This window comes from Anabrus simplex, chromosome 3, assembly GCF_040414725.1.
Source record: "Anabrus simplex isolate iqAnaSimp1 chromosome 3, ASM4041472v1, whole genome shotgun sequence".
Classification (NCBI taxonomy): Eukaryota; Metazoa; Arthropoda; class Insecta; order Orthoptera; family Tettigoniidae; genus Anabrus; species Anabrus simplex.
Window position 1 is genome coordinate 280,954,924 of NC_090267.1, and position 19,886 is coordinate 280,974,809.

General features: G+C 39.6%; 1 protein-coding gene across 2 annotated transcripts in view; it reads left to right on the top strand.

Moving 5' to 3' along the window:
- Positions 1-19,886, top strand: part of LOC136866259 (protein will die slowly) — a 184,000-nt gene that overhangs the window by 44,733 nt on the left and 119,381 nt on the right. The gene's annotated exons all lie outside the window — the stretch shown is intronic.

Below are 19,886 nucleotides of genomic sequence, written 5' to 3' on the forward strand. Positions count from 1 at the left end.
AACAAAAACCAAAAACAGACAACATGGCATGATTAACTTAATTACCTTTAAAAAATGCCTACAAGATTTCAAGTCAAATTTTTAATCTTGAAAGAAATCAATATTCAAAGGTTGTAAGTTATTATAAAGTGACATTCTATATAGAGGTGAATTTAAATGTTTATTTGTATTAACTCTTTGCAAGGAAAACAAGTTCCTAAATTTACCTGCCAGTTTTCTAGGTGCGTACAATATAATAGAATTTGACAAAATAGTTACGTATCATCTATGTCATTATTAGGGCCCAGATGTTTTTGACCTAAAAGTGTTAGAAATATGCAAGTATTTATGAACTTGAAAAAAAAAATGAAAATATGACAATAAATGTGACTTAAAATGTTTTGGTTGCATTTTTTAAAACTTCAAAATCTTGCTGCGGTTTAAATGAACATTGTATTGAAAATATACTTTTAAAATCTATCACATTCAATGATAATAAATAAATAATTATTTTTATTATTATTATTTATTTACATAGTTTACGCCCACATTGGAGCACTTAAATCAAACCCAAATACATTTATGTTAACAAAGAATTAACTGAAGATTTAGCTTGCATCATCTTCCGTTCCCAAAATCTCTTCATTTTGGCTGACCTGGCTTTCTGGCTTTGTGTTGTACAGTTTTTAATGACAATCTTATTTGTTTGTTCTTGAGAATCCTTTTTTCTTCTCTATTTTCAATTTGCTTCATTGTAATATTCAGCTCTTCCACATCATTCTGAACTTCTTTAAACCAATTAATTTTTTGTTTTACTTTTCCAAAAGTAATTAAATAGTTGTTTTATTATCCTATTATCATTTAATCTAGGAAGATGACAGAAAAAGGCAATTCTTCTTTTTCTCGTCGTATCTATTATAGATTCACTTTCCCTATAAACCACTGCATTAGGCAATAATCTCCATTGTCCATCCACCTGATGTTTTTTATTAATGATTGTTCTGAGTATCCTTCTGTCAACCTTTTGCAGTGTATCAGTTGTTGCTTTGGTGTTCAATTTTAATTATGTTTCACGAGCATAAGTCGCTTCAGGTTTAATGACGGAACAGTAATGTTGAAGTTTAGCATTTATTGAAAGAGATTTTTTCTTGTACGTTGGCCATGTAATTCGTTGTGCTTTTTTTAACTTAAATGTTCTGCTTTCTATTGATGATTTTTCATTGGAGTTCCAAGTTATAATTTCACCAAGATATTTAAACTTATTCACAATTTTAATTTGTTTGGTATTGGCTAAGGTAATGGTTGGTGCTGTAACAGGGTAGGTTGGCATTATTTCTGTTTTTTCATATGAAATTTGCAATCCAACTTTTCTTACTATGTTATCAAGTAGTGCAAGATCATCAGCGAATGCTAAACAATTGAGTCTTATTTTTCTGCCAATCTTGATGTTAGGTTGACACATCTTATTCCATTCCCGCATGATTTTTTCCAACACACAATTAAACAATAATGGTGAGAGTCCTTCTCCCTGCCGAAGTCCAGTATTAATGTCAAATGGCTTTGAGAGTTCATTTCTGAATCTGACTTTAGATTTAGTGTTCTTAAGAGTAATTCCAATATGGCGAATAAGTTTTGGATGTAAACCAAATTCTTTTATGATATTCAATAATGACTCACAATGGATACTATCATACACCTTTTTAAATTCAACAAAAGTGATAACTAACTTTTTGTTTCTAACCCTATGATGCTTCATAGTCCACTTTAAACTGATAATTTGATCTGGACAACTTCTCCCTGGACGAAAGCCTCCTTGGTATTCTCCAAGTTCACAGTCAAGTTGTCCTTGAAATCTCATGTATAATAACTTTGAAAAAAATTTGTAAGTGATATCCAGCAATGATATCCCCCGATAATTGTTGGGATCTGATCTATCACCTTTTTTATGTAAAGGGTGTATTATCGCCATATTCCACTCTTCGGGCATTTTTTCATTATTCCAAATGTCTATGAGGTATTTATGTAAATTCTGAATGGTTTGTGTATTAGCATTCTTCCTTATTTCTGAAGTTTGTTTATTCTCCCCTGAAGCTTTGTAATTTTTAAGTGAATCAATGGTTTTCAACACTTCATTGTAATCTGGTGGTATAACCTTTTCTAATGGTGTTTTATTTTTTGTATGAAGGTCACACTCTAGGTATTGTGTTGGTTTTTCACTATTAAGTAATTCTTGAAAGTATTGAGCTAAACTTTCTGCATTCTGTTGGTTACTATGTGCCAGTTTTCCATTTGTATTTCTCATCATAATTGTTGGTGGAGTATAGTTTGATTGGTATTGTCGAAACGTTTTATAAAAATCCCTCGTCTTATGTTGTATGAATGCTTCATCTATGGCGTTTAATGATTCTTTGTGATAATTTCTCTTAACCCTTCTGATTTCTTTGGCTGTTTGTTTTCTAGCATTATTTAGTTCTTCACGGGACTCTTCTGTTCTCTTTTGTTGATCATTCAACCTTGCTTTGTGCCAGTTTTGAATCGCTGTGTTACACTCCACATTCCACCAAACATGTTTCTTTTGTTTTTTAACAGGAGCAATTTCTTCAGCTATGGCTTTTAATTTTTCAATTACCATCCCCAAATTGTCACTTAGAGGAGTTTTAGACCTTTCAAAATGCAGTTTATTATTGATTGAATTGATTTAATTACTCAGTCCAGAGGTAACATTCTACTCTGCAGAGAACGAAATCTCACAATTCATTTTGAAGTTTTTCAAATAGCAATGATGTTCTATTTTCACGCAACATTGACTTGTAATGGCAAAAAGACCGCTCAACATCACAGAATGTTAATAGGGCATATTTGAAATAAGTCAAATTATTAGGGTTCAGCTGAGGCTTACCTTCGTGGAATGTTGCCGGCTTGCCACTCAAAATGTCGCTGATCTTGGAGAGAGCTGATTTCCCATCATTCTGACCCAGCACACACTGTAGTTTTGCATTTAAACATTTACCAACTTCACCACACACAGCCTTTAACTCACTTTCAACATTTTTCACCAGTTGAAGGGCATCACAGAGTTTAACACCAGTTTCTTCTAATTGTATGATTGTTGTTGATGTTATGCTGAATTTTGATTTTGTATAAGTGAGATATCCGGTCAGTGTGATACTTGGCAGTTTCGGTGTAGGAAGCTTTGCCATTGTTGAATGCATTAACAACATGTTGACTAAGGCCTAGTACCTCTTCTTCCCTGCCAATTTTTAGTTATATTGAAGTTGATATTCTTCAATTCTATTGCAGTTCTTATTGGTTCATCACTGCCCCCTGGATTTGAGCTTCCTCATAAAACCTGGTCTACTCAACAAAATAAAATCAATTTGATTCCTTATGATCGTATTGTTGCTATCAGCGGGTGATGTCCATGTGCATAGCCTCCTAGGAGGAAGTTTAAAAAAAGTATTTGAAATAAATAGATCATATTTCATACAAAACTGTACCAGTCTGTCTCCTCTTAAGTTTAGTTCTGTAAGACCATGGCTGCCTACAATATCACCTTCTACACCAGCCCCTAGTTTTTGCTATTGCTCTCCTGTGGTGATACTATATTTTATCTTCTAATTTTCTAGCTGACATTTTTTATACACACTTCTTTTGTCTGAAATAACTTTTGTAATTTCTTCATCCCAGATTCTTAAACCCTTTTTTCTCTGCCATTTTTTCTTAACTCCCAAACTTTCAAAAGCAGGCTGCTTTTAAATCGAACACAAATTAGGCCCCTTCATTTCCAAGTCACTAACTGGTGTCATCTGTGTAAGATTGTTAAGTCTGTTTTGGTACAGCCATTTTATACTGGGGTCTCTTAATAGGTTAACCTTGTAAGAAGTTTTAATTTCTTGTGTTGCTTGTTTCTTTCTGTTCCGACCTCATTTGGACAGGTCCCTGAGAACACGTGGTGCTAGGAAGCACATGCAGGTTCATACATATAGAAGGATGAAAGGTATTTAATTACACATATACTAGTTTATTAACATCATATCTACATTATGATACATCCATTTAACATGTCACTCACGTGATGTATTTGATATTCACAGAGTTTATCTGCGCAACACATTTCACCATAGTTCCTTTCAGGCCGCCTTGCTGCTTGTTTTCAACTGCCTCGCTCGCACAATTGCACGCGAAGGTGCCCGACCACTCCCGAGATAGTCTAAATCAGGAAGTGGCGCAGTGCCAATGCAGTGGCGCTCTGTTCAACCACAAACATACTGCCACACCTAAATGTATCACATTTAACAACTACAAGAAATGATGAATTTAAATTGAACAAATAGTCATATTATGAAGTTCTTTTACCATCCGTACATATGCAGATTACAAGACACACACAACTTGAACCAATATAACTTAGCAAAAATGTACACAGCTGTTCAAACATTGAAGACTGAATGAACAAATTCAAATCCTACAATAAAAAGTACAGCACTATACACAAATAATAAAGGACATTGATCATAATTAAATCTTACAACACAAAAGCAAAGAATTTAACACCAACACAAAATGAGACACTCAATGCATTTGCAAGTATCAGTCTTGAGCTGGCAATGGACATAATTTATGTACAGAACGCCTTAAAATTCCTTTACTGGTGCGAATGGTAACCGCACGCACTCGTCCATCCTTCCCAGGATGAGTATCCTCGACCGTTGCAAGTCGCCAAGAAAGAGGAGGAATGCTGTCGTCCTTAACTAAGATGATAGTTCCAGGCTGAAGGTTAGGCTGACTCGTCAACCATTCCTCCCGCTGTTTGAAGCTGTTAAGATAGTCATTAGACTACTGTCTCCAAACGTTCTGCTGCAGTGCCTTCTGAAGTATTACAGTGCACACCATCACTGAGGTCAGGTTCAGGGAAGGATAACAGGGGAGCTCCAATCAGAAAGTGGCCAGGAGTTAGGTATGAGGATTCATCAGGGTCGTCTGAGAGTCTAACGAGTGGTCGTGAGTTTAGGATGCCTCTGTTTGGCAAAGTAGGGTATACATCTCGTCATACGTCAAGCAGGCATTGCCAGCAGTTCTTCGCAAATGGTGTTTCATGAATTTCACTCCAGCTTCCCACAGTCCCCCGAAGTGAGGCGAATCAGGAGGAATGACATGCCAAGTGAATCCATCTTGGACTGCGTTCAGCATTTCTGTCCTCCACTGCTCTGACTGGCGCACTTTCAATAATTCATTTCTAGCTCCTACAAAGTTAGTAGTATTGTCACTATATATGTTTGTACACCTCCCCCTTCTGGCTGTGAACCTCCATTAGGTGGCAATGAAGGCTTGTGTGGTCAAGCCACGAACTAATTCTAAGTATATCACCTTGGTGCAAAGGCAAACGAACAATGCTACATAGCATTTTACCTTGACCTTGCTTCTGGTTTTACCCTATTTAATATACAAGGGACCAGCATAGTCAACTCCCGTATTCAAGAATGGCCGCGATGGAGTCACTCAAGGAGAAGATAGCTGCACCATGAGTTGCGTTGCTGTTGAGTCTCATAGTCTGAAGTACGTCACACATTTGTGAATGACAGTCCAGACCATTTTCTTTATGCTCTCTGTTGTAAACAAGATAAGGTTCACAAGAACACAACTTATTTATTTGCTTCACACAGAATTCTACAGTATGTACAGGAATAAAACATAAAATTGTCTTGAAGCAAAGTAGATGATTAATCTTGAGAGAGTTTCTGTTTCTATACACTATGTACACTCTGAATGTATTTACACTCACTGCTATCTTGAAAAGATAGTTCTTGGGAAAGATATAGTTCGTGATAGTTGAAAACTATCATTTGCACTAGCATAGATTAGCTAAGAGAGTTCCTTCTAACTTGAAGTGTCTTGAGTTCATAAGCTTGTACTAAATGAAAGCTACGTTCACAATTAGAGAATCTAATGTGTGTGTCGGAGCTTGAGTGAGCTTGGGGATGTGCGGCATACAACATCGGGGCTCGACATGGATGAAGGAACGGGAAAGTGGAGTAGTGACCTGAGGTGAAACCTCATACTACCAGAATTCCGTCCACCTGGTCGAGACACATTTTTAAGAGGAGTAGCCTCCGTGTTCGACGTTCAGTGTATTCTGGAGCAGGACACTGGGGAGAATCCTCATGAGTGACAGACAGGGAGCTCCTTATATACTGCACACGACGTAACAGACACGCGCACTGAAGACTGCGCGTCGAGTCTCGAATGATCCACGCTTGCGTGCGTGCGTGCGGCTGGCTGGGGCTGAGCGAAGAGAGCGGAGGACATACAACACCCTCCCCTCTTAAATATGCTGATACGGCGTGAAGCGGCGGCGGCTACGATGCTGGGCAGGAGCTTCTGACGTCTCTGTTGTATTGTCCGGAGCTGTGACTGGGCGGAGTGGCGCTGCATCGTCCTGAAAGGAACCCATGGTTATTAAATGGTCTAAAGCTCGTTTAGCAATAGATTTATCTGGTTTAAAAAGTGAATCAATAGCCGGATATGGACGGTAGCACAGGCGTATCTGGTTCTGGTGGCGGCAAATGCGTTTCTCAGCAGTCTGAATCTCGTAGAGACGATGGCCCAAAGATCTGCGGATGACACCAGGTAACCAGAGCGGGTTTGACTTGAATGTCCTTATGTAGACCCTGTCGTTGACGGTGAACTTTGTTGGCGAGGTCTTAGGCTGGGCCGGAAGAGGCTGCAACAGAGAAAGTAAAGTTCTGTGAGGTCGTCCATGGAGCTTTTGTGCAGGAGTAACATTATCAGCGCCGGGCAGATTTCTGTAGTTGCTTAAGTTGTAACAATGCTTGGTCTTTAGTTAAGCCTGAAGAGACAGCTTTTTTAATACTTTTCTTAAAAGTTTGTACAAAGCGTTCAGCTTCACCATTAGATTGAGGGTGAAAAGGCGGTGCTAGGATATGGCGAATGCCATTATATGTACAGAAGTTCTTAAAAGCAGTAGCTGTAAATTGCAGTCCATTGTCAGAAATTAGGACTTGAGGTAAGCCTTCAGTTGTAAATATTTTCTGAAGAGCAAGAATGGTAGCTTCTGTAGTAGTAGTAGTAGTAGTAGTAGTAGTAGTAGTAGTAGTAGTAGTCGAATGAATATCCACTACATAGGGAAAGTTCGATAGAGAATCTATGACGATGAGCCACATGAAATTGAGGAAAGGACCTGCGAAATCGATATGTGAACTCGTTCCCATGGAGAAGTAGCAGGAGGCCATGAAGCTAGATCAGAATACGGGGCGTTCTGATTAATTTGACATTGTTCACAATGGCGGATGAGCTTTTCGATGGCGGCATCAATATCAGGCCAGTAGCAGTGTTGACGTGCCAGTTGCTTAGTGCGCGATATACCCCAATGACTTTGGTGTAACAAGTCGAGAACTTGTGTCAGTAGACTAGGTGGGATAACCACTCGGAAGGTGGTGCCGGTTTCGGGGAGTATAACTCCGGCACGAGTTGTAAGACGATGCTGAATACGATGATAAGGTGCAAGGTGGGCAAGAAGTTTGTTCTGAAGGGGCCAACCATTGCGGATGTAAGTACGTACCGTAGCAAGTGTACTGTCCTTATCCGTAGCTTTAGCAAGGCAGGTAGCGTCAATAGGAAAGGTGGATACGGTGTCTTCGAGTTCTATGTCTAACTGAAGACATTCGGATTCTTGAGAATCGAAGGCGGTATCAGGACCGACTGGTAAGCGAGAGAGGGCATCAGCATTACAATGCTGGGATGTGGCACGATAGGCGATCTGGTAGGAATAATCCGAAAGGAACCTGGACCATCTTTGAAGCTTTCTGAGGGAATGCTCAGGGATCTTATTACCAGGATGGAATAAGTGTACTAGAGGCTTGTGATCAGTAATGATCAGGAAATGGTTGCCATAGAGATATTCATTGAAACGGCGAATACCAAAGATGATTGCTAAAGCTTCTTTTTCTGTCTGGGAGTACCGATGTTGATGCTCATTAAGTGTCTTCGAAGCAAAGGCGATGGGGCGTTCTTGTCCGTGACGATCCTTCTAGGAGAGAACGGCGCCAACGCCGTAATCTGATGCGTCAGTAGCTAGCGTGAGGAGCTTGCCAGGCTGAAAATGAGTGAGTTTAACAGCTTGAACAAGAGCTTTGTTGATCGTTTGCCAGGCCTGTTGGCATTGCGGAGACCACTTAAATTGAACACCTTTTTTTGCGTAAGGTGTTTAATGGAGCTGCAACTGAAGCGAAGCGGGGAATGAACTTGTTATAGTAGTTCGCTTTGCCTAGGAAGAATTGGAGCTGCTTGATGTTCTGTGGTACAGGCATGTTTACAATTGCCAAGACATTCCGTTCACTAGGTTGAATGCCGTTTTTATCGAGGATGTGTCCCAGGTAGTGAACTTGCGGCTGAAAGAAAGTGCATTTAGCGAGATTTGCTCGTAGGCCATTGCCTTTCAACTTCATGAGAAGGAGGCGCAGATTATGGAGATGTTCTTGATGATCTGCGCCGATCACAATAATATCATCAAGGTAGTTAGCACAACCGGGAATGAAGGCGGTGAGTTGAGCTAAATAGCGCTGAAAAATAGCAGCTAAGGAAGAGACACCGAACGGGAGACGCTGGAGCTGGAGCAGTCCGATAGGAGTGTTGAGTGTGAGAAATTGCTTGGATTCTTCGCTTAAAAGTAGCTGTAGATAGGCTTCTTTACGATCCACTCTAGAGAAGAATTGTCCACCAGCTAGACGACGGCATAAGTCCTCTGGATGGGGAATTGGAAATATATCTGTGTCGATTTGTGCGTTGATCGTAGATCAGAAATCACCATAAAGTCGTACATTGCCATCAGGTTTCTTGATTACAACTAGTGGAGTGGCCCATTGACTGGAATTGACTGGTACCACTATTCCAGCTTCTACCCATCTTTCTAACTCCTTAGTGACCTGGTCTTGAAGTGCCAGGGGTACTGGACGTGCTTTGAAAAAGCGCGGCTTAGCTCCTGATTTCAGCTGTATGTGAGATGTATAGTTTTTGGCGGTTCCGAGCGTAGAGTCGAAGACTTCAGGAAACTGCTCGAGGAGAGCCGTAATATCAGAAGTAGGTTGCAACGTAGATACTACGTTGATGTTGTCATGAATCTGGAAGCCGAATAAATTAAAGAGATCCATGCCCATAATGTTCGATACGGTGTAGTTGACTACGAGTAGTGGAATGACCTTCCGAATTCTTTTATAACTGGCTGGAAGCATGATTTGGCCTTTAATGTCAATCTTCCGTTTGTTAAATGTAACAAGCTGGATGTCAGCTGGAGAGCATGAAGGTGAACTTAAGTCGTGATATGTAGCCAGGTTAATGATAGAGACAGGTGTTCCAGTGTCTAACTGAAAATCGACAGAGCGATCAGAGAATGATAGAGGAACGATGATCTTGTGAGAATTCTTGGTGGGAAGAATAAGATTTATCTGATCAACTTCCATGTCCTGTCGGGGCTGTATATGCTTCGGGCGCGCTGCAGGAGTCTTAGCAGGGCGGAGTGAACTCTGACATACAGTCTTGATGTGTCCTACTTATATTACATCGTTCACAAGTGGCTTCGAAAAAACGACAGGCACGACGTTCATGATGTTTGAAACATCCTCTGCAGGAAGGCAGGAGTTGCGACTTGCTCTTAGAAGTGGGCTTCCTTGGAGAAGAACGAGAGGGAACCGGGCGAGAATGCTTGGCAGAGAGCGACTTGGCTGCGCGGTTCAAGGTAGCAGAGGACTGGCGGGCTGGAGTAGAGACTTGAGCGACTTTGTGTTTAGAAGCTATTTCTGCCGCAGTCTTGGTAGTAAGTTCGTATACCATAGCAATACGCTAGACGTCTTCTAAAGAAGGGTTACTCTTCTTGACAGCGTCAAAACGAACTTTGTCCTCAGGAGTATGCAGAATGACCATATCCCGAATGAGGGAATCGGTATAGGGCGTACCGCAACCGTCCTTGGAACATATAAACTGGCAGGGTTTAGCTAGACCTCGCAATTCCGCTATCCATTCAGCATGAGTCTGATGCAGTTGCTTCCTGCTCTGAAAAAATTTGTAGCGAGCGGCCACTATATGCGGGGCTTTAGCATAGTGTTCAGTGATACGGGCCAAGAGCTGTGCGAACGGCACTTCAGAGAGTTGCTCCTCTGGACTTAATTTTTGTAGTAATTCGCACGTAACATTGCCAACCGAACTGAGAAATAGTGCACGTTGGCGCTTGTCATCCGTGACGGAATGACATATGAAATGTTGCTGTAGGTGGGCGAAATAGACTGACCATTCTTCCTTAGCCGGATCAAAAGCAGAGAACGGAGGAATTGCTGAGGGCTGTGTAGAAACAGAAAGAGTTTGCATAGCTGTGAGCAATGCCGCTTGTTGTTGCTTCAGGAATTGCTGTTGTTGCTGCTGTAGAGCTTGCAATACGGCAGCTAGCTGCTCGGCTGTAGCCATGTTGAGATGCGTGAGAGAAAAGAACTTGTCTAGCAGCGTGTACTGAGCTGGCTGTAGGCGAGACCTTCACCGGAACAGCTGGAAGTGTGTGAAAGAGCAAGCAAGCTGAAGCGTGCCGAACAGGTGCTGGGAGCGAGAGAGAGCCTTGGAATGTCGGCTGACTGTTCGTAGTTCGACGGAGGCTAATAGTTGCACTGTAGAAAAGGCTAACTGCTGGTAGAGGCCGTACAGGTTCCAGTGTGGAGTGGTGATAGTTCCGGAGTATAGTGTCACTGTGCCAATGAGTGGACGATATCCTGTAAGAGTTTGTTGCCCTGTCGCGAATGAGTTGACGACAGAATGTAATCAGTTTTGTACCTCGTTTCGAATGAGTGGGCGACACACTGACCACTGTTTGACTTCGTCGCCAATGTGTTGGTGGCAGATGGCACGTAGTTTTTTTTTTTTTTACCTCGTCACCAATGAGTTGTGTTGTAAACAAGATAAGGTTTACAAGAACACAACTTATTTATTTGCTTCACACAGAATTCTACAGTATGTACAGGAATAAAACACAAAATTGTCTTGAAGCAAAGTAGATGATTAATCTTGAGAGAGTTTCTGTTTCTATACACTATGTACACTCTGAATGTATTTACACTCACTGCTATCTTGAAAAGATAGTTCTTGGGAAAGATATAGTTCGTGATAGTTGAAAACTATCATTTGCACTAGCGTAGATTAGCTAAGAGAGTTCCTTCTAACTTGAAGTGTCTGAGTTCATAAGCTTGTACTAAATGAAAGCTATGTTCACAATTAGAGAATCTAATGTGTGTGTCGGAGCTTGAGTGAGCTTGGGGATGTGCGGCATACAACATTGGGGCTCGACATGGATGAAGGAACGGGAAAGTGGAGTAGTGACCTGAGGTGAAACCTCATACTACCAGAATTCCGTCCACCTGGTCGAGACACATTTTTAAGAGGAGTAGCCTCCGTGTTCGACGTTCAGTGTATTCTGGAGCAGGACACTGGGGAGAATCCTCATTAGTGACAGACAGGGAACTCCTTATATACTGCACACGACGTAACAGACACGCGCACTGAAGACTGCGTGTCGAGTCTCGAATGATCCACGCTTGCGTGCGTGCAGCTGGCTGGCACTGAGCGAAGAGAGCGGAGGACATACAATACTCTCTGCCCAATATAGAATTTCCAAGCGTCCACCTACTCACAATACCTCATTCCACCGAGCTCGATAGCTGCAGTCGCTTAAGTGCAGCCTGTATCCAGTATTCGGGAGATAGTAGGTTCGAACCCCACTGTCGGCAGCCCTGAAAATGGTTTTCCGTGGTTTCCCATTTTCACACCAGGCAAATGCTGGGGCTGTACCTTAATTAAGGCCACGGCCGTTTCCTTCTCGCTCCTAGCCCTTCCCTGTCCCATCGTCGTCATAAGACCTATCTGTGTCGGTGCGACGTAAAGCAACTAGCAAAAAAAAAACTCATTCCCATCTAGGAATGGGTTCAGATTTCTTATTGAACTTTGCAGTGAAACTGATGAGTTCAACTTCAACTCGCCTATTTCCCTTGCGAATGTCACACGTTGAGCAAGTTTGATACAAATCTGAAGTTCCATTGCTACCGTTTTTGCAGATAATGGTCCTGTTTTTCTTACATTGTGTTTTCTGGAATTGAACACAAATCTGTTGCAATAAGCCATCACCCTCAGTAGACGACGGAGAGATGAGAACCTTACAAATAATGAAAATCATTTTCTCCGTATTGAAAGAATCTTAATTTATAATAATATAAGAAATTTATTTTAACTCAACCTATTCAGTACAGTACAAGATGTTAGCCTATTAGTTAAACATCGTTAAAAATAGTTGAGACATGTTTCGCCCCTTCTGTGGGGCATCATCAGTCATATCAAATACCTCAAAATTCTACCAGACGTCTGGTTGGAAATTATAAAAATATGTTGCATGAGTGAATACATTAAAAAATATTTACAAGATCTTATCATTAACAAAATATCAAATTGATTAAAAAATGTTACACTAGTGAACACGTTGGTGAATTTTCACTCAAAACATGTACAGTATTGACAACAGTGGTAGTTAATTGATGCTAAGTTCGAAGACAGTTTAGAATTTATATACAAATATTGAGAATGAATGCAGAATACATATAATTACAATTTACTGTACACGTATATTACATTGTAAAATAATATGGAAAAGCATTCGAAATTTGTATTAATTTTTTTTTTTTTTTTTTTTTTTTTTTTTTTTTTTTTTTTTTTTTTTTTTTTTTTTTTGTGGACCTCAATATTGCGGTCCTGGTGCAGTCTAATCAGAAATGGCTTCAAGATGTGCAATTTTGTATGTGATTTATAACCAGCTCATGAAAAATTGTTGCATTACGTCATTATTCAACTTGGATGTCTATGTTGACTAATTATATTTTAAACTCAAACAAAATAGTTTGTCGAAGTATCCATGGGCTAATCACCTCCGTTGGACACTCTCTTTACCATCTTCATATGCACATATATGAAGACAAAAAACTTTTATACAAATAATAGGATGATTTTACAAGCAAATTATATTATTTAAGCTCAAAAGCATCAACCAAATGCACAACCGTGTCAAAAGACTCAAACACAGAAGTCAACTGATGAACTGGGTATACGCAAGACACGAACGCATAAAGTGTTCTTATATATATTGTTTTTAACCATATATATTCATAAATTAGCTTTAAGATAGTGTTGTACAAACCAATTTTAAGTTTAAGTATGTTATTATAGACATATACTTGCAGTGTCACACATAGTGACACACATGTTAGTTCCCGATTTGACATGCCCTACTTGGATGTATTCAAACATTTTTTATTATATGGCACTCCCCAGACAAAGTAATATCAATTATTGTTTGATGTACAATATGCGAGTGTATTGTTCAGCTGAGGATAACCCGAAATTGGGGGTCGAAACCAGTACTGTAGTATAATAATTGAATCATGCAGTCAAGTAAGGAAGTAAGTCAGATTTTGCTACTTTTCAGGAGAGCAAAAATGATTTTCTTCGACATGCTTCAATGAATAGTTTCCATTATTTTATATAATATTTAGATCAGTGATAGATATGTATCAGAGGTAACAGGAAAATGTTCAAGAAATATATATAAATTTTATGACCGTTTGAACGTTTTTGACTTAATTCCTTTCTCCAATAACACCGAAAAAAATTTGGGGTTGGGAATAAATCTCTCATACGAACTATACCAACCTTTGTTATATATTAAACATAGCATAATGCAATACATAAGCACTGTTTACAGTTTATCCAACAGAAAAAAAACAGGGAAAACAAATACAAATGACCTTGAAGCGTGAAATAACTGCAGTATTACAACCGAGACTACTAACCTAAGGGGAATTCATTGGCTGCTAAATAATGTCCAAATAAAATGCCAAATCATCCTCATTCGCAACATATTTCAACAGTTTACGCTAGTCCTTCATCTTCTCAGCTTTTATTGGAACCCCACACTCTGGATATGCTGCCATTGGTTGCAAGGAAAATGTGCAAAAGTTACCTTTCCCAAGATGAAACGTATGTTTCACAATGCTGTTTATGAAGGGAAGTGCTACAAGAACTCCTGGTTTCTCTGCCCTATATCTGTATTCTTTAAACGAAGAAGGAGAAAATGCAATCTTTCCAGCACGAGGAGTATTCTTTGTCGATGTTTCAGCTGATACAGTCACTTTTTAAAAAACTCAGGCCACCACTTATCAAAATTAAATACTGCACTTGAGTCTCCTAACTTAACTGTAACATTTGCTTTGCTGTTTACAATAACTGAAATATACTCTTCGATAATATAAACTCTGTCTACTTTTTAAATGTTTTTCTTAAATACCCCAAAGTCCCTGTCGCATGGTAGGAATGAATGACCCCTCTCGGGAAAGTACTTTCTAATCTCCTTAAATCGATTTGAAGCTGCCAGGCCTAGGATTAGTCTTATGACCGTATGGTTCGTATTTTGGTCTGGAGAACCATCAGAGAAAACGGGTAACTGATCAACATTTTCTGGCACAAATTTGTCTATATAATTTTTCAGGAAAGAAGCAACTCTACACTCTGGGTATTTTGTGACAAACATGTTGTGCATTTCTTTAATAGTTAAGCGGGCATCTAAGTAATGCACTTCTTTCCCTCTGTAATGAGTCCATTTCAGAGGGAGTGATTGAATATGATCGGATATCAGTTTAGTGACATCTTCCAGTATCTTTCTGGTATTTGGATTGGTTCCTCTCTTGGCCCTGGGAATTTCTCCACGAAGAAAAGCATTGTGATACAGAATACTCTTTTCTGAGTGGCGGGATGCATGCTCATAAAAGCTGAACGACATACCTTCTTTCTATTGTTGCCATCCACAACAAAGTAAGTGAAACTTGCTGCTCGCTGCTTTGAATTTTCATTCCTTGGTCTTCTGGTCTTAATTTCATTCCTCTCGATGAGGCGCTGCAAGTGTAAATCTTGTGCATCCTTACTGGGAAGTTGAAGAAACTTGGAAAGAATGGACATGCGAGCCTCTTCGTTGATAACCTCAAAGCACTTCTTTCTGCATCTAGAAGAATAACAGATTATTAATACTAAGTATAAATCTGTACCATACGTATTGTTATCTAAAGAGTAGAAAGTTTGGTTGTATGTTAGAATATTATTTACTAAACAATCCCTAGTAAAACTTCTCAAGCTCCTTACTTACCTGCAGTCAGAACCAGTTTCTTTGCCTTCCACAACTCTCCCACGTTTATTCACATATGCCAGTCCTCTTGAGTCTTGCGTGTTTCAGAACACTATGTTTATGGCCCTCAGGCTGTGCCTTCCTTTTCAGAGTCATATTCTCAAACGTAATACGAAGATCACTTTGTCATCCACCGAGATACAAACTGAAATACTGTACACTATAACCCACCATGTACCGTGCGATTTCTGTTTCCCTCCAGTATGTTGTCCTTTGTGTTGTACCAACACCATAAATTGAAATATCCCCTGTTATGCTCTTTTCTATCAGTGTAGTCATTCTCGCCTCTAAATCGTAATAGTTTCCTTTGAACTGTTCCCTAACCCATTCATGATTTTGGTAGTTCCCGTCGTCATTAATTTCAAGTTTACCTTGAACATGCTTATATTCTTCCCAGACTGGAGTCATTAATTTCAACCTGCTGTGTAATGCATTAATATTGAAGCCCGCCACAAACTTGTCTACAGGTTTACTGATACGTGTTAATGACCCTTTAAAGACCATTTGTTGTTTCAACAATGGGTTTTTATCATTAGACTCCATGATATAACATTAGGAAAGAAAGGAAAAATGATAGCAATGACTGACCTATGGTATACTGATATGATGTGCACTTATCGTTCAATCCTTTGTCCACCTCATCTTGTACAGCATACCACAGGGATTATGATACACGTGCTCCAATATACTCTTCACAGGTTGTCACCTCTCAAAAAATACACTCACAAACACCGGAGGACAACATAATATTATATCAGTACAACACTTTCACAAATCCGACCCGGAGGACCATGTTCCAACCTTGTTCCGACAGGTCCCTGAGAACACGTGGTGCTAGGAACTAGTTTAACTAGATTATTAACATCATATCTACATTATAATACATACGTTTAACATGTCACGCGACGGATTTGATATTCACAGGGTTTATCTGCGCAACACATTTCACCATAGTTCCTTTCAGGCCGCCATGCTGCTTGTTTTCAACTGCCTCGCTCACACGATTGCACGATAAGGTGCCTGAGCACTCCCGAGATAGGCTAACCCAGGAAGTGGCTTTCTGTTCAACCACAAACGCTTTCTTTTATACCATCTAGGCCTCAGATGAGTAGGTGCTACTAATAGATAGTGGTCAGTTTCCAATTCATGGCATCGATAGTCTCTTGTATCTAAGACTAAATCTGCCAATTTACCATTACAAATTATATAATCAATAATTGATTTTGTGCAGACCATCCGTACTTGTGGCTGTCCTTGTGTGAGAACATTGTGTTCGAGATCTTTAACTGATTGAAGACAGTGAAATCTATTAATTTGGTTCCATTGTTATTACTGGTTGTTCCTCCATGAATTCCGATGTTATTCTGAATTTTCTCATTACCAACTCTAGAAATGAAGTCTCCCAGTAATAGTAACATATCTTGTTTGTTAATTTTATTGACTGTCTTTTGCAGATCATTATAGAACCCATCACTTTCTGTTGAATTGCCATCCACTGAAGTGTATACCCGTATAATTGTAAGATAACCCCTGGATAGTTTTAGTCTTAATTGGATAATCCTTTTATTCCAAGAAGTGTAGCTATCAATTGTTGATCTTAATCTTTTGTGTACAATGAGCAGTACACCCGCCTGTGCTCTAGTATGTCTGTCAACCCCACTGTAAAACTGTAAATAATTTACTGTCCCTTTTGACCCCTGAAGCTTTGTTTTTGTTTATGAAATTGCCGCAATAAATGTCTTTTTTGTTGTTGTGTTGTTGTTGTTGTTGCGAGAATGTCATCCAGCTGGTCATCTTTGTGTAAGATACCTTGTACATTCAAGGTGGCACATCTAAAAATAATTTTCTTCTTCTAATCTTTGTCCTTTTCTTTGCCAAGTTCATCATCTTTATAATCCGTCCTGTTTTTCTTTCTCTTGCAAAACTTGAAAGCAACCAAATGTCCTTCCGATGGGTTGCTAGCCTGAAGGAATTATGACCATTTATGGTAGTGCCATCTCTCAGCCCATGCACTGGCTGTATTGCAGAATTTCCTCTGTACTCACTGTAACGGTTATCCCACCGTGACTCGGTCACCAGAGCCTTGTCTGTGGAAACGGTTAGTTCACCACGTGAAGGAAAGGTTGGCCTCCACAGTGTTTTCCATATACAGGGTTATTCACCTAAGATGTTACACGGAAGTAACATATAAACCATTCAAGATATTGGTATTTTGTTTTAATATTCGTAAATGATACCCAGGGGCTTGTGGGGTGATTAATAACAGAGATATTGATAGTAACTCCATATTTTTAAATTGAACAGCACTAATTCATACAGCTGGCCTAAAAATTCAACTGCGTACAAGTTCAAATATGAAAGTATTTTCTAAATCGGACAGTTACTTTTTGAGATATCAATAAGAAGAATATGCACGATTTTGCATGTCGCATCAGACAGTATTCAGTCGGGCAAGGACATGTTCCTGGGTGTGATTCCAGCCACAGAATGGGTACAAGGCATGTAAGCATATCATACATATGTGATGGGTTTGCAAAGTGTATATGACAGGCGAACTCATAACAGGACTGGGAGGGTTGATGTTTTTAAAAGGAATAAAATAATAACATTGAATTGAGAAATAAACATAACACGGGGTACCTGAAGATCTCCTTCTAGAAAAACAAATGAATAATGTAGTAGCATGCATTTGGGTTTGAGTCCTGCCTCACCCGACCTGAAAGTGATTTTCATGGTGTCCCATGTTCAACACCAGGTAAATACCGGATTGGTATCTTTGAGATAGGCCACGGCCGACGTGCTTTCCAAATCCTTCCATTCCCATCCGTGGGGAAAGACGCCAAACTGAGAGCAACCTGTTACACATGGATTTCAAAACAAAACAAAGAAACTTTAATCTCGCTTCCCCGTTGTGTGTTCGCCAGTCATACAGTAACGTTGCACACCCAAGGTATGTTATGGTTCATCACATTATTTGTACGATAGTTTACAGTACATGCCTGGTATCCGTTCTGGGGCTGGAATCAATGCCAGGAAACAGCTTACGTGCCTATACGTCCTTGGCTGACTGCATGCTGTCTGACTGAGTATGCAAAAACCCAAATTTGGTTTTTATTGATCAAAAAGTAACTGTCCAATTTTGAAAATACTTACATATTTGAACTTGTACACACTTGTACTTTTAGGCAAGCTGTGTGCATTCATGCCGTTCCATTTTAAAATGTGGTGTTAGAATCAATATCTCGGTTATCAATCATCCCATGGGAATAAGTAGCACATTGTTTTACAAGCCCCTGGGTATAATTTACAATATGAAAACAGAATACCAATATCTTTAATGGTTTAGACGTTATTTCCGTGTAACATGTTAGGTGAATAACCCTGTATATTGGTGTCATACTTCATTTGGTCAAAGACAAAATTTCAAAGCGGGTAGAAATTGTATATAGGACAGATGGAGGACTATTCAATCTTAGCAGACACTAAGGTATCTACTACTTATATTCTTGAACTCCAATATGCAAACGATAATATTATATTGGCAAACTCTGAAGATGCTCTTCAGCATACCCTGGATGTATTTAACGAGGCATACAGGAGCATTGGTCTATACATAAACACCAGTAAAACGCAAATTTAATATCAACCCGCACCAACCTGTAACGCTGCTGCTCCTGCTATCATAACTAACGGAACTAGCTTAAAAAATATTGAACACGTTCCCTATCTGGGTAGTCCTCTTTCAACAAATGCGAATATTAATGCTGAAATTCAATATTGTCTCAAATGTGCCAATGCAACCTATGTTCATATGCTAATTAGGATGTTTGACAACCGTAACATCAGTACTCAAACTAAGCTGCATGTATACCAAGCCGTTGTTGTTCCAACTCTACTCGATGGTTGTGAAACTTGGTTACATACAGAAGGCACTTACTATGCCTGCAAAAATACCATCATTGCTGCATTAGGAGAATCCTAGGAATAAAATGGCAAGACAGATGCACTAACATAAGTATTTTGGAGCAAGCTAATACAACCAGCGTTGAGGCTCTCATAATAAAAAAACACCAGCTTTGATGGACAGGTCATGTAATTCGCATGCCTGAGTCACGTCTCCCAAAACAAATCATATACTGTCAGTTGAAGGTCGGACAGAGAAAACAGGGTGGGCAAGAAAATTGCTACAAAGACTTTCTGAAGGCAAATCTAACAAAATATTAAATTGACCCTGAAAATTGGGAGATTGTGGCATAGAATAGTGTTGCCTTGCCCACCAAAGGCATCTATTCTTTGAACTACAATGGAAGAAACTTCTGGCTAACAAACGCAATTCTAGAAAAGAGCATATGAATAGCGGAAGTATCAACCCCCAAGGACCAGTGGCTACCCGAGACACCATGTGCCTACATTGTGGAAGAGTGTGTGGTTCCAGAATTGGATTATACAGCCATCAAAGAACTCATGTGATTTGAACTCTTGTCTTTGGAGGGCAATCGTACTCTTTAACGAATGATAGCCTAATAATAATATCCTTTAAATGGTCAAGAAAGGAACTAAGTCTCTAACTAGGTGTGTTTATTTTCCGTACTATGAATGTTAACACATAGTTACTCATATAAGGGGAGGCTTGACC